Raw genomic sequence first — 13794 nt, forward strand, 5'->3', positions numbered from 1 at the left:
TTGATGAGATGGCTGCCTTTGGAAGCATCAGGGATGCCTCCCTTTTTCAATGACACTCCTCTTTGCAGCAGGTGCACTGATTGGCTCTTCATTCTCTAGTGGTCTCATCAATCTACCTGATTGGGAGGTTATGTGGCCCCGAGTTGCAAAGCTCCTTAAAGAAGCTTTCCTATTCCCTGGGTTCAGGCTAATTCAGAGGGCAAGAATAAAATATTGGTTTTCTTGGTCCCTGTATTTAATCTCAATCTCTAAGTTTGATCTTAAACATCCAGCAAGTTAATCTCACCAGTCATAAAGTAAGAGTACTGGGCCTTAATTTCAATGTTTATGACTTTACAGTTATTTAATCCTTTTTATCTAATTGGGGTCTATATTATCTGTCCTATTGGTGATGACTTGTTATCTCAAATTAATTTAGGTTGTTTGTTTTTGAAGCAGTACTTCTGCAAAACATTAATCAGGCAACAGTTATAGAGTTTACAAGGAAAATACAAAATGGAATTAACAACAGTAAAACATTTAGTTTGTGTAATAGCTATCTTGAATTTTGACTGATTTATACATTATATCCCCTGTTTGAGATCACAACAAAAAAGCAATCTTTTGAATATAACTTTAAATAAGATAAAGTCTGGCTTATTTTGGAGCCATTCTGACATGCAGCAAGGTGGAAGGTAGAGCCTTATCACAGGTAAGGCAGGGCTTTTTACAAATCTAAGTGTTCTAATTCTGATGCTGATCTTTGCTTTTCTCTTAAATGTCATTTTAAAAAGTTTACATATATATATATATATATATATTGTTTCCTGTGTTTATATGAACATTAATTAGCACAATTTAACATTATATCTAAAATATGAATCAAAGAAAGGCTGAGAGAAATTTTAACTTTCCTTTCATGTGACAAAGTCGCAAAAAGGTTTTATGTTTCATGATATTGACCTTTAAACAAATCAAGTTCTCACTAACTTTTAGAAATACATTTACATTTAAATTTTTTTTTATCTCAGTGTAAAAAGTAACAAATTTTATATATACCCTATTGATATCAGGTCCTGTAATAGAACCTTAAATGATAGAAATAAATCCCCAATAAAATTTACTTTTCTTATAAGTTTAAAATTGCCATCACAGACAAGTTTAGTTTGGAGAATAGCAGTTTGATAAATTTTCTGCTTTAAAGGCTTGTATACCTGGAAAGTATGAACATATTTAATATACAAACAATGGCCATTCCACAATTGCCTTGACACCTTTATATTAACCAGATTTAGTTTTTAAAGAAAAATTTGGACTGTAACGTAGTTCAATACTCTAACAGTTGTTGTTTAACCATAATTGTATAAACCCAAATATTTAAGACTAATTGCTCTAAAGAATAAAACTTAACAGACACAATGTTAAGAATAACTTGGTGTTTTTAAAGAAATCCTTGTCACTTTAACATATAAATTAAACTTTTGTTTCTATCAGCCCATTAATATATAACCTTAGGGAAAAGCCTTAAATCGCTTTAACTGATTGTCTCATATACATTTAACCAACTTAGTTAAATGCAAACTTGTTAAAATTTGCCCTTTACTTACACACAGACTTTCTTAGCACTTACTTAGACCCTCATGTACTTTATCATATAAGCACTTACTTGCCCAGAAACATTTTGTTCTTTACTAAATATATTTCCATATCTAGAACCTTTTATTTTCTCTTTCCTATCTTTTAATCCCCTTTTTGTTCACATTCTGAAACAACTCTTATAAAATTTCTGAATTTAGATATATTACTCCATTTTAATAAGATTAAATATTTTGTTATTACAAAACTCTAATTGAAACAGTTGAAATTTTTGGAACCCTTCCAACAAATGCATTTGAGTAATCCCATACATGACAACTCTAATTCACTCATCTTATTGTAAAAAAAAAACCAAGATATCAGACAAGTGTACTAAACAGTATTTGCCATCTCTTTCCTGTTGAAGAAAAGTTCTAGAAATAATCGATATTAGAAATTTTATAAACATCAACATTTTATTGGTTTGACCATCTAGAGACTTGCAAGTTATTTTCAAAGACATTTTACTTTTGTTAGTTTACCTAATTTAAATTGAACCCTTTTAAATAATGTGAATTAAAAGTATCTGGATCCATGTTTTTAAATTTTAATTTTAGGAGCGCTCAATTTTGATATCATGTACATACAAACAACATGACGTCAGACAACACGATATACACATAACACAAAATCGAAGGCCTTGTAAATTTATAGGTGAATCTCCATTGCAATGTAACAGATGTTCAAAAACTCTAGTTGAATAAAAAAATAGAATTGATCAAAAAAAGTCATGAGCTCAAAAAATATAGAATTTAAGGAAAAACAAGAGTTCTAGAAAAATGATATGGCCATTAATTACTTTAGTAAAGCACCATAAAATTTACTTTTTGCTGGAGATTTTTTGCTATTTTTCCCCCCCTTGGGTTGAGACTGGTTTCCCACTGCACCTTCTGACTTCCTCTATTTACATTTCTCAGCCTTGACTGAGATCTGAAAGGAGTTGAGATAACAGGTTGTAGCAGAAACTTGATGCCTAGGGCATTTTAGTCATTTCTTATCAGGACTAATCTGGATGTCAAGGAAAATTAAGAGAACTTATTTTCCATTACTTTTGAGAATGAAGCTACTATGCTAAGCTCCTCATTGACATATGCCATTGGCTATTGAGCTGCCTATGGCTGCCTATCCAGGATTTATTTTCCTCTCAGTGACAAACAGGTTAAATCTTGCTTCATAGGTAAGCGGACAGGAGCTTGAAGTAAGGATCCCTTTTTTATATTCCTGGGGCAGATGATATTGTTCTATGGTGGCTATTTTCCTGTCCTAGTTTGTGGGTACATGGAGACAATCTTAAGTATTGAACCTGTTGGCATAATTAAGCTTTATTCTTTGAGATCTTATAATTCTTGTTAGCTAAGGAGTTTAGGAGCTCTGTAATGGCCTTTTGATATTCCTCCTGGGTGGATGCACATAAAAGACATCATTTACATACTGGAGAAAAATTACAAATGTTTTATATCTGGATTTTGTTAAGTCCTTAGCTAAGATTTGTCCAGAACAGGTGAGGGCTATCTAAATTCTGAGGCAAACTGTCCAGGTTAGTTGAGATACATTATCTCATTCCTCAAGACAAGCAGAAATTGTGATTGAGAGTCTAGTGTATATAGGAAAGGCCATCTTTTAGATCTAACACAGTAAACCTAACAGCAGTTACAATCCAAAATAACAGTGTATGGATTAAGAACTACAGGGTGGGGGGAAATAATTGCTTCATTAAATTATTCTAAGGTTTTGGCCTAGGCAGTTTGCTTTTTAACTCCTAAAATGGTTAAATTGCAAGGGTTGTTGCAAGGCATTAAAAGTTTCTGTCATTTTGGATGACCTAAAAGGTTTTAAATGATCTTTAATAAGTCCTTCTTCTTGTCTTTATGCTCCCTTTTTCCTTTTTGATCTCTATTATAAAAAAATGGAAGATGCAAGCTGGAGGAGATCATTTAAGGATTTATCAGGGCCATGTGCCAATTTTTGTAATTTTCTCTAAATGTTTGGGCTGACTGAATAATACATCTATACTTTAAAAGTAGGTGGCCCTCTATGGATTCAAGATTCGGGGTTGTGAGTTTTCTTGTTGCCTTCCTGAGTCTGCCCATGAAAATAGCAGGACTTTCTTGAAGGCCTCATAATAGTTTTCTAGGCATCCTACTCATTATTTGAATCCCAGTTAGGATGGTTTCTGGGAATGCCTATGCTCTAGATGGTTAAGTAATTTTTCCAGGTGAAGTCAAATACCTGGCATAAGTCTTGAAACATCTCAATATTTATTAGGATTCTCCAAAAATCTCCCTAAATTTATTTTTATCTGTCTTAAGTTGGGGTGTCCCCTTGATTTCCTCCCTCAGTAGATGATTTCTCAAGGTTTTCTCCTCTCATGGTAACATATGAGAAGCACTTTTCTTGATCATTTGTAATTTAGCAGTATGCAGGCTAGTGGTGAACCTGGCAATACTGTTTAGAAGAAGCTCCCTTCTGAGTTAGAAGTATTAGGGATGTCTCCCTAACTTTGAGCTTCCTTACAGTCCAGAAAAACCCGTCTCTCACTACCTGGCTTTGCCGAAGTTATTTCTGGCCTTCTTTGGCAAACTGCTAGGGTCCCAGTTTGCCCTGTGCTAGAGACCCTGGGAGGATTCAGACTTAAGGGATTTACTGCTTTCCTCCCTGCCACTATAAACTCCTAATTGTTAAAAAAAAAAATGACAAAAGTAAAAAGTACGCGTTTTTGCCTATCTTTTTGCCCTGTAGACTAAAGGAATCTCCGGAGGGCGAGGGGACATCTATTGGTTCTTAGGTGTATAACACCCTTTTCTTGGAGGGTCTCATGGGAGGGGTTGATTTTAAATTCCTCCCTCTTGCAGCTTAAAAAGAACACAGTGAGCACATTTAAGCACAGGAACAGTAATGGGAAGACTCTAGATAGACTAGTGAAGGTTAACTATGTGAACAAAGGGAACCTGGTCATTTTCTTACTAATCATCCCAGGTCTTTTTTTTTAATCCTACAATCTGAATTCCTAATGTTTGACCTGCAAGGGAAGGGGAGCATCCAGGGAGGAGTGGATGTCGGGGAGTGTTGTGAGGCCCATATGGAGGCAAAGGTAATTGGCACTTTCCCTCAGTGCCATTTGTCAATTGATCACCCTGGATATCCCTTAGGCTATTGGGAGGGGGAGTCCAGAGAAGGAACCTTTGGGATCCCCCCAAAAGTAACCCAGGTCAGAGAAACCCACATTTGTTCTAACCCTTCTTCCGCCTCCACGCATCCTGGGTAGATCAGGACTGGGGACACTGTGTACTGAAGACAATTGCACTCTGGGCCTGGACAGAAAAGTAGGAAATGGCTTTGGCAGAGCCCAACATCCCTAGTCTGTACAGAGCAGGTGATTGGGAACTGCCTGAGCTGGGAAACCTCTCACCCGAGTCTTGAAGGATGGCGGCTGCACTAATTGCATTTAAGTAGCCGACGGGTACCCATTTTGCCCTCCAAAAATAAAGAGACAGAAAGATGCACCTCAAACAGATGTGGGGTGCATGGAGAGAGAAGTTTACCTTGGCATAGATCTCAGTGGGACTCCGTGGCAGGAGGACTGAGTGGGCTGGGCAGGGAAACAGAAGCAGAAACAGAATGGGGCAAAGGAGATGGAGGAGCAGGGGCCAGAGGGCCCTCTGTCACATTGGACTGGTATCAGGGTGGTTTGTTAGCTGAATCAAAGTCGGAGGAGGAGGAAGGATTAAGAGGGGGAGAAGAAGTCCAAAGAAGGGGTTCAGGTTTACAGGAAGAGCAAAGATAATGTAGGGAAATTTCTATCCATTTCTCTGAGCACTCTCAGAAATTAAAAATATCCCTTAAAAATGTTGGGATCTAAAATGCTGTTTGGTTTGAGGTCCGGGGTGAGGTGGAGGGACTCTTAAATTAACTAGAGGCAACCCAGGGGGGTGTGGGTATGGGGACTGAAAGTGAGCTGCCCATTGTGAGGGGGGAATTGGTGAATGTAGAGGTGAGGTGTCCCTTGACCCCCAGGGAATCACCTGAGTGAAGGACAAGTTCTCCAGGGAGTCATCACTACCACTAGATAAGTGTCAAGGCTAAGACTGTAGGGCCTGGGTGCCTGTCACAGGGGCTTTCGTAGAGACGAAATGTCAGAGAGAGAACCCAGGACAGAAGTAGGTGTCCCAAGAGGCAGTCCTCTTGGGAAAGAGCTCCCATCAGTCTGTAGCTTTCCTGTCTCTCAGGAGAGTCCCCTGCAGCCTGGAACTCTCCTCCAGCAGTTAGTATAGGGATTCAGTCGTAGTTGTAGGAACCCTAACTGGGTGTTCCCCCGACCTGGGGAGAGTCTACAGGGTGCCAGACACTCAGTGGTCACTACCCAGGTAACCAAAAGTTGGGGGAGAAACCACTTCCCGAATGAGGCCAGTCAGTGTCTGGATGTGGAGAAGAGCATCCAGGTGAGTGGAAGGTGAGACCAGGTCTGGGGTCTGGGGCGACAGATAGGATTCCACCTGCCTAATGGTGGCAGAAGAGCCCATCTGAGTCGGGGCACCAATGTAAGCACCCAGAAACCACTCTGGACGCAGAAACTCATGCAAGAGATTTTCTTAAGCAAATAGGCAGAGTGTTTCCTGGCAGGGTGAGAGAGAGAAAAATGAGAGGAAAAGAGAGAGAGAGAGAATGGCAGGGGAGCTATTCTTAAGAAGTTTGCTGGTTAATAACAAACCAATGACTGATGAGAATGTTCATAGGTTGACAATCTGGACCAATGACTGCTGAGAATGTTCACAGGCTGACGAGTGGACCAATAGCTTGCTGGGATGTTCACAGACTGACAATATGGGTTGTAAAATGGTGTGTGGGGGGAATAATGGTGTCAGTAAAATAGCAGATCTGATGCCAACAGTGCCAAGTCCAGAGTGACTGATAGCAATGACTGTCTAGTTACAACTGGTCAAGTCATTTTATCTACATGACTGGTTATTATCCCTTTTGGGGTACATATTTCTGGTGAATATTAAAATATAATTCTAAATTTTTCACACTTTATGTTTCCACCTCCACATGCACAGTTAAATGCACTTCAATGGACTTTCTACTATCTGATCTTGTAATCCTTTTACTTTAAAGGCATCTAATCAGAAGTCCAGTTCATAGGTTGCTATGTATGTATGTATCTATCTATATATTTATAGATATAGATACATATCTATGTCCAAATATAATATTATCCATACTCCTTCTCTCTTTAGGCTATGTCTTCTGCACAAGGTAAATAGCCAGGTGTACCACAATGCTTACAGCTTTTCCCCTTGGGAAGATTTTGTTTTATACTCTTTTGCAAGACAATCTTTATATGTGGTCATAATATAGCCACGATTGACTTTATCTTGCAACTCACATATTAGCAAACCCATTGTTAAACCAAATGATCATTTCTAAATTTCTAAATCCAGCTGCTTTTACAGGATCCTCTCCCTCTCAATATGGCAATAGGAACAAGCTGGATAAGATTTGTTAGTGCAGTTATGCGGAATAACATGGGGTTTTAACTACCTGCTTATGCGGATTATTTGTGTCCTTTGTTCTTGCTACAATTTAATGCTGGATGCAGTGTATATCTTATCTTAAATTACTATTACTCCAGTCATCTTTGTGACTTCTTAGGGTTCATTTCTCATCCTCTGAAATGCATTTCCTTTAGCACACTAGCCACCTCTTGCCCATCCATCCTACATAATCAACATGATAAAATTAATGTAACGGATCAGAGTGTATTGTATTAGAATCTCTCCCCATCCAGTTCAGGTATCTTCATGCTCAATTATGACTGGGTAAATGAGTAGTAATGTAGTTCTCAGTCAAATGTTTAAATTCATATTTGTCCATTCTACATGAGTACATACTGCTTCTGATTGATCTTTTCTAATTGAAGTAGAAAAGAACACTTCAAGGTAATCAGTGGTTTCATCCATGTACCTGAGAACTTACTAATCTACTCTAACATTCACATCTTTGCTAACACAGCTGCTGTAACCAAGATCACTACTTGGTTGTGGTTATGGTAATCTAAAGGCAATATCAACGAACTGTCTAGTTTCTGCTGAGCAAAGCTGAAGAATTTAAAGGATATATAGTAAATGCCATCACTCCTGCATCCCTGAGGTCTTTACTTATAGTACCAATTCCACCATTCCCCTGGGAAACAGCAGTCAAATGAGTTACTGCCTTGATCTGGGGGCAATAGGAAATAGTGCAAGAGGTGTCTCCTTTCTTGCTTGTTCTTTGTTTTAAACATCGTGATACCTCATCTGACAGCAAGCAACACAATGAGAGATAGATTATTATGATTTCCAAGTAAATAAATTTCAACTCTAAAGTTCAAGACTAGTCAAATGACCATTAGATGGGTCTGTGGATCCAGGGAACATGTTGGGACTCTCTTTACTATGACCCTCACAAGCTGCCTCCAACAGGGGAGTCATGACAATAGCTGTGATTAGTCTGTGTATATCAACATCAACTCAGATCTTATGGTCTTGAATGTCTGAATATTTTCCTTTCCTCACTATACAGTCACCTGAGCAAGTGGTTATAAGTTCCTTAATGGAAGAACTGGGGATAATTCCTGCCATAATGCTGTATGCACATCTCCTTAGGGCTCTACTGCCTACTTATGTGACATTATATGACAATTTCTGAACCTAAAATTTGGATCAGGCATGGGAAATGAACCAAGGATCATGAGTTATTTGGGGGATAATAGCCCTCACTGTCTTATCTTTTCTACTCTTGACTTTCTATGTTTGTGCACATAAAGCTTTATCTGTGCTGCCTTTTTGTCTATTTTTCCTCTAGGAGTGCTGATGCCCGCCGTGCATTATTAACCAGCTCCATCTCACCCTATGGGCTGAGATTTATTGGCTGCACCTCTGACCTTGATGGTCATTGTAATAATTGTGTCCTCCTGGTTTCTGGCATTGTAATACCACAATCTGGCCTCTATTACTTTAGCGCTGCATTATCTCCATGAATATTAATGGGTCATGGCTAGAACCATCTTCCTACCTTCAACTCTGACCTGCGGAGGTGAGCCACCACTGAACTTAGCAACAATGTTGTATGTACATATATATGCATAGATTGTATTTTTAGAGGTTCTTACAGTGTCATATTTATATTCATCCCAGCATCCTCACTTCCTTTGTCTACTTCATTCTTGATCTCCCACTTTCCCACCTTTCAGGGAAATTCAGATGTTTACCCTTCATTCAGCATAAGCCTGCTTCTAAGGCTGTGCTGCCACTGCTTGCTCACCCTCTGGGGTCTTGCTAGGGTGTTTGATCCTGTATACTACACTTGGCATAATACCAGAACAATGAATTATTCTTTATTCTGCATTTTGTTCTGACCCTCTTGATCAGTCAGTTTAATCACAGAGATACTCTTCTGGATTCTACTGGTACATGCTAGTGAATTCTTGTAGCTGCTTTACTATATGATGCCCCCACTCCCATCCTCCTGTCACATCCCCAGAATGTTATGCTGGGATTTAACTTAGATATCTGCTGATTCCAGAAGTGTGGCAGCTTCTATAGGGGAAAACAATTTCCTTGCGTGGAAGGGGCATCTTCTATATCATCTGGAACCGGGGAAAGATGTATTTTCTCTGCAGCTTTGAAAGTTCAGAGATCCTGTAGAGTCAATATCCTCAAAGCATATATCCCAAAGTTGTCATCCCTTATTTCAGGATTTCAGAGTTTAGAAGAATTTTTACTTCAGAATAACAGTCTTGGATGATTATTTAAACATTTCTGGAGTTTTGCAATTCCAAATACTAAGTTCTGAGTCTGTTCCATTCCTATGTCGGTTGTCCCATAGGAGATAAGGGTCTCTAAATTGTCCAAGACATCCACTTACTTTCACTTTGAGCTTTTGCTTGCTTCTTAATACCTCTCAGGTTTTGATTATTCCTTTGCCGATTGTCTGTGCAACTTTGCAATCCTCGCTAGTGAATACCAATGACCTTGTAGGATTTCTTTCTTGGAACTTTCACATGATCATATTCTAATGATTGAGGCAACAGAATGAGTGGTAGTACCCCATCATTCTTAGTCATAGGCTCAGAGCATTCCAAAGAAACTGTAGTCTCTGTGTGAACAAAATGGTACCTTCTAAGAGGTGGCTCCTAACAGAATAAGGCAGTCAAACTCATATAGAAGGAGAATTGAGCATGGAAGTCAAAAAAGTCAACAAGTGCAGCTTCTCCATATTATAGATAAAAACACTTAAACCAGAGGTTAAAGCACATATCAGTGTTCACAAATTTAAATAGTTTCAAAGTGATATTTCTTGCCGTAAACATCCTACTTATTTTTGGAATTGCATTTCAATTGTATAATGGGCATTTTCATTTAGAAATTCAAAAGATATGATGATTTTAAGTGCTTTGGGTATAGGCCAAGGAGTTGGATAGCTGGGTCAAAAGGTGGTTCCATTCCAAGTTTTCTGAGGAATCTCCACACTGCTTTCCAGGGTGGCTGCACTAATTTGTAACCCCACCGGCAATGTATGAGTGTACCTTTTTCCCCACATCATCGCCAACACCTATTGTTGCTTGTGTTCTTGATAATTGCCATTCTAAATGGGGCGAGATGGAATCTTAGGGTAGTTTTGATATGCATTTCTTTAATAACTAGAGATATTGAACATTTTTTCATATATCTGTTGATTGCTTGTAGATCTTCTTCTGTAAAGTGTCTGTTCATTTCCTTAGCCCATTTGTCAATTGGGTTATTTGTATTCTTGGTGTAGAGTTTTTTGAGTTATTTATATATTCTGGAAATTTAGTGCTCTATCTGAAGTATGAGTGGCAAAGATATTCTCCCACTCTGTAGGCTCTCTCTTCACATTACTGATAGTTTCCTTTGCTGAGAGAAAGCTTTTTAGTTTGAATCTACCCCAGTTGTTGATTCTTGCTTTTATTTCTTGTGCTATGGGAGTCCTGTTAAGGAAGTCTGATCCTAAGCTGACATGTTGAAGATTTGGACCTACTTTTTCTTCTATAAGATGCAAGGTCTCTGGTCTGATTCCGAGGTCCTTGATCCATTTTGAGTTGAGTTTTGTGCAGAGTGAGAGATAGGGGTTTAGTTTCATTCTGTTGCATATTGATTTCCAGTTTTCCCAGCACCATTTGTTGAAGAGGCTATCTTTTCTCCATTGCATATTTTTGGCCCCTTTGTCTAGTATGAGAAAATTGTATTTATTTGGGTTTGTGTCCATGTCCTCTATTCTGTACCATTGATCTACCTGTCTATTTTGGTACCAATACCATGCCGTTTTTGTTACTATTTCTTTGTAGTATAGTTGAAGTTCTGGTATTACGATACCCCTTGCTTCACTCTTCCTGCTAAGGATTGCTTTAGCTATTCTAGGTTTCTTATTCTTCCAGATGAATTTCATGATTGCTTGCTTTATTTCTGTAAGTTACATCGTTGGGATTTCAATTGGAATTGCATTGACTCTGTATAGCACTTTGGCCATTTTGACATTATTAATTCTGCCTATTCAAGAGCATGGGCGATCTTTCTATCTTCTAAGGTTTTCTTTAATTTCTTTCTTTAGTGTTCTGTAGTTCTCATTGTAGAGGTCTTTCACCTCTTTTGTTAGATTGAGTTCCAAGTATTTTATTTTATTTTTTTTTTTGAGGCTATTGTGAATGGGGTAGATTTCCTAACTTCTTTTTCTGAAGATTCATCACTTATGAATAAAAATGCATTAGATTTATGGGCATTGATCTTGTAACCTGCTACTTTACTGAATTAATTTATGGTTTCTAAAACTTTTCTGGTAGAATTTCCTGGTTCCTCTAAATATATAATTATGTCATCAGTAAATAGGGATAGTTTGAGTTCTTCTTTTCCTCTTTGTATTCCTTTAATTTATTGGTCTGTCTAAATTGCTCTGACTAGAGTTCAAGGACAATGTTGAATAGAAGTGATGAGAGAGAACATCTCTGTCTTGTTCCAGTTGATGCAGACACATCAATGTTCATAGTTGCTCAATTCACAATAGCCGGATTGTGTTACCAACCTAGATGCCCTTCAACTGATGAATGGATAAAGAAACTGTGGTATATATATACAATGGAATATTACTCAGCCATAAAGAATAATAAAATTATGGCATTTGCAGTTAAATGAATGAAATTGGAGAATATCATGTTAAGTGAGATAAGCCAATCTGAAAAAAACAAAGGTTGAATGATCTCGCTGATAAGTGGATAATGTCACATAATGGGGGGTAGGAGGGAGACAAGAATGGAGGAAGGAAGAACTGTGTAGAGGGAAAATAGGGGTGGAAGGGGTGGGGGGAAGAAAAAAATAACAGAATGAATCAAACACCATTACCCTATGTAAATGTATGACTACACAAATGGTATGCCTCTACTTCATGTACAAACAGAGAAACAAGATGTATCCCATTTGTTTACAATAAAAATAAATTTAAAAAAAGAAATTCAAAAGATAAATGTTCAAATCTTAACTCAGCACTGTAGCATCCTAAACTATTGCTCTCCTGAAATCCTTGCTCAGGATTTTAACTGTAGCTGGTCACCCAAGGAAGAACTTAAACTATCTCTAATTCTTATGGAGAAATAGGAATTCACTGGGCACAGAAAGTAGAAATATTTTTTTTCAGACAGAAGATACCTGAGCAAAATCACAGTGACATAAAAATACGTGAAAAATTTGAGGAATGTCCCAGAAAGGTCCTGTTCCTTAGAGAACAAGGAAACGATCAGAAGATAATAGGTGATTTAGGACAGGAATAGTATGGATACTTATTTTATAAAACTTTGGATGATGAATAGCCAACAGTCTTTAAACTGATAGCAACTTAACTGCTAGAATATATTACAAATATTTGAGCACAAAATACATAAATGAAAATTTTAAAACTAAAATACTCAGTTGATTAAATGTTTACATTTCTATTCTTTTAGTGTTATGTAAATAAAAGGGTGTGTATACAAATGCTGGACTAACTACATATCAACAGAAGAACAAATGAACAAATATATAAACAAACAAAAGAAATAAATCATGGACTTAAATGTAAAACATACAACTACAAAATAATTTTTTAAAAAGAAAAATGTCTGTATTTAGTACCAAGTAAAGTTCTTATCGTTAACATCAAAAGGAAAAAAATTACAAAAAAGAAATTTAAATATCTTCAAAATTAATGTACTCAAACTTTTGCTATGATAAAGATGGTACAGAGGATAAAAAGATTAACTACTGATTAGTAGAGAATATTTGCAAATAAGATAAAAATATCTGACAGAGAACGAATGCTTACTACACAAATCTATGTTTTATGTATATAATTAAAAAAAAAATCTAATGTAAAAATCTACCAAAGGCAGGAAGCAACCATTCCTGAAGAGAATGTATAGGTGGCACATAACCACACTGAAAGATGTTCAACAATGTTTGATTGTTAGGAAAATGCATATTAACCTCAGAATGAAATATTGCTATGTACATAACAGATTGAATAAAATAATAAAGAAATCACCAACTACTGGCAAGGATGTAAAGAAACAGAACCACTTATACATTGCTGGCAGGAATGTAAAATGATTCACTCTGAAAAGTAATTTGATGGTTTCTTATAAAATTAAAAGTCACACTAGCAATTACACTCTTTGGCATTCATCCTAGAGAAATAAAAATTTATGTTCACACAGCAACTTGTACCCAAATGGTTGTAGTAGCTTTATGCATACTAGATAAAATCTTTGAAAAGCCCAGATGTCCTTCAAAGAGTGAATGGTTAAACAAACTATGGAATGTATGTATACCCAAATACACACATAAATACACACTATAGCAGTAAAAAAGAACAACTTACTATTACATGTAATTGCCCCAATTAATTTTTTTTATTGTAAACAAATGGGATACATCTTGTTTCTCTGTTTGTACATGGAGTCAAGGCATACCATTTGTGTAATCATAAATTTACATAGGGTAATGTTGTTTGATTCATTCTGTTATTTTTTTTCCTTCCCCCCACCCCTCCCACTTCTCTTTTCCCTCTATACAGTCCTTCCTTCCTCCATTCTTACCACCCTCCTTAACCCTAACCCTAAACCTAACCCTAACCCTAATGCTAACCCCTCCCACCGCC

Source organism: Sciurus carolinensis, chromosome 7 (assembly GCF_902686445.1).
Source record: "Sciurus carolinensis chromosome 7, mSciCar1.2, whole genome shotgun sequence".
NCBI classification, from domain to species: Eukaryota; Metazoa; Chordata; class Mammalia; order Rodentia; family Sciuridae; genus Sciurus; species Sciurus carolinensis.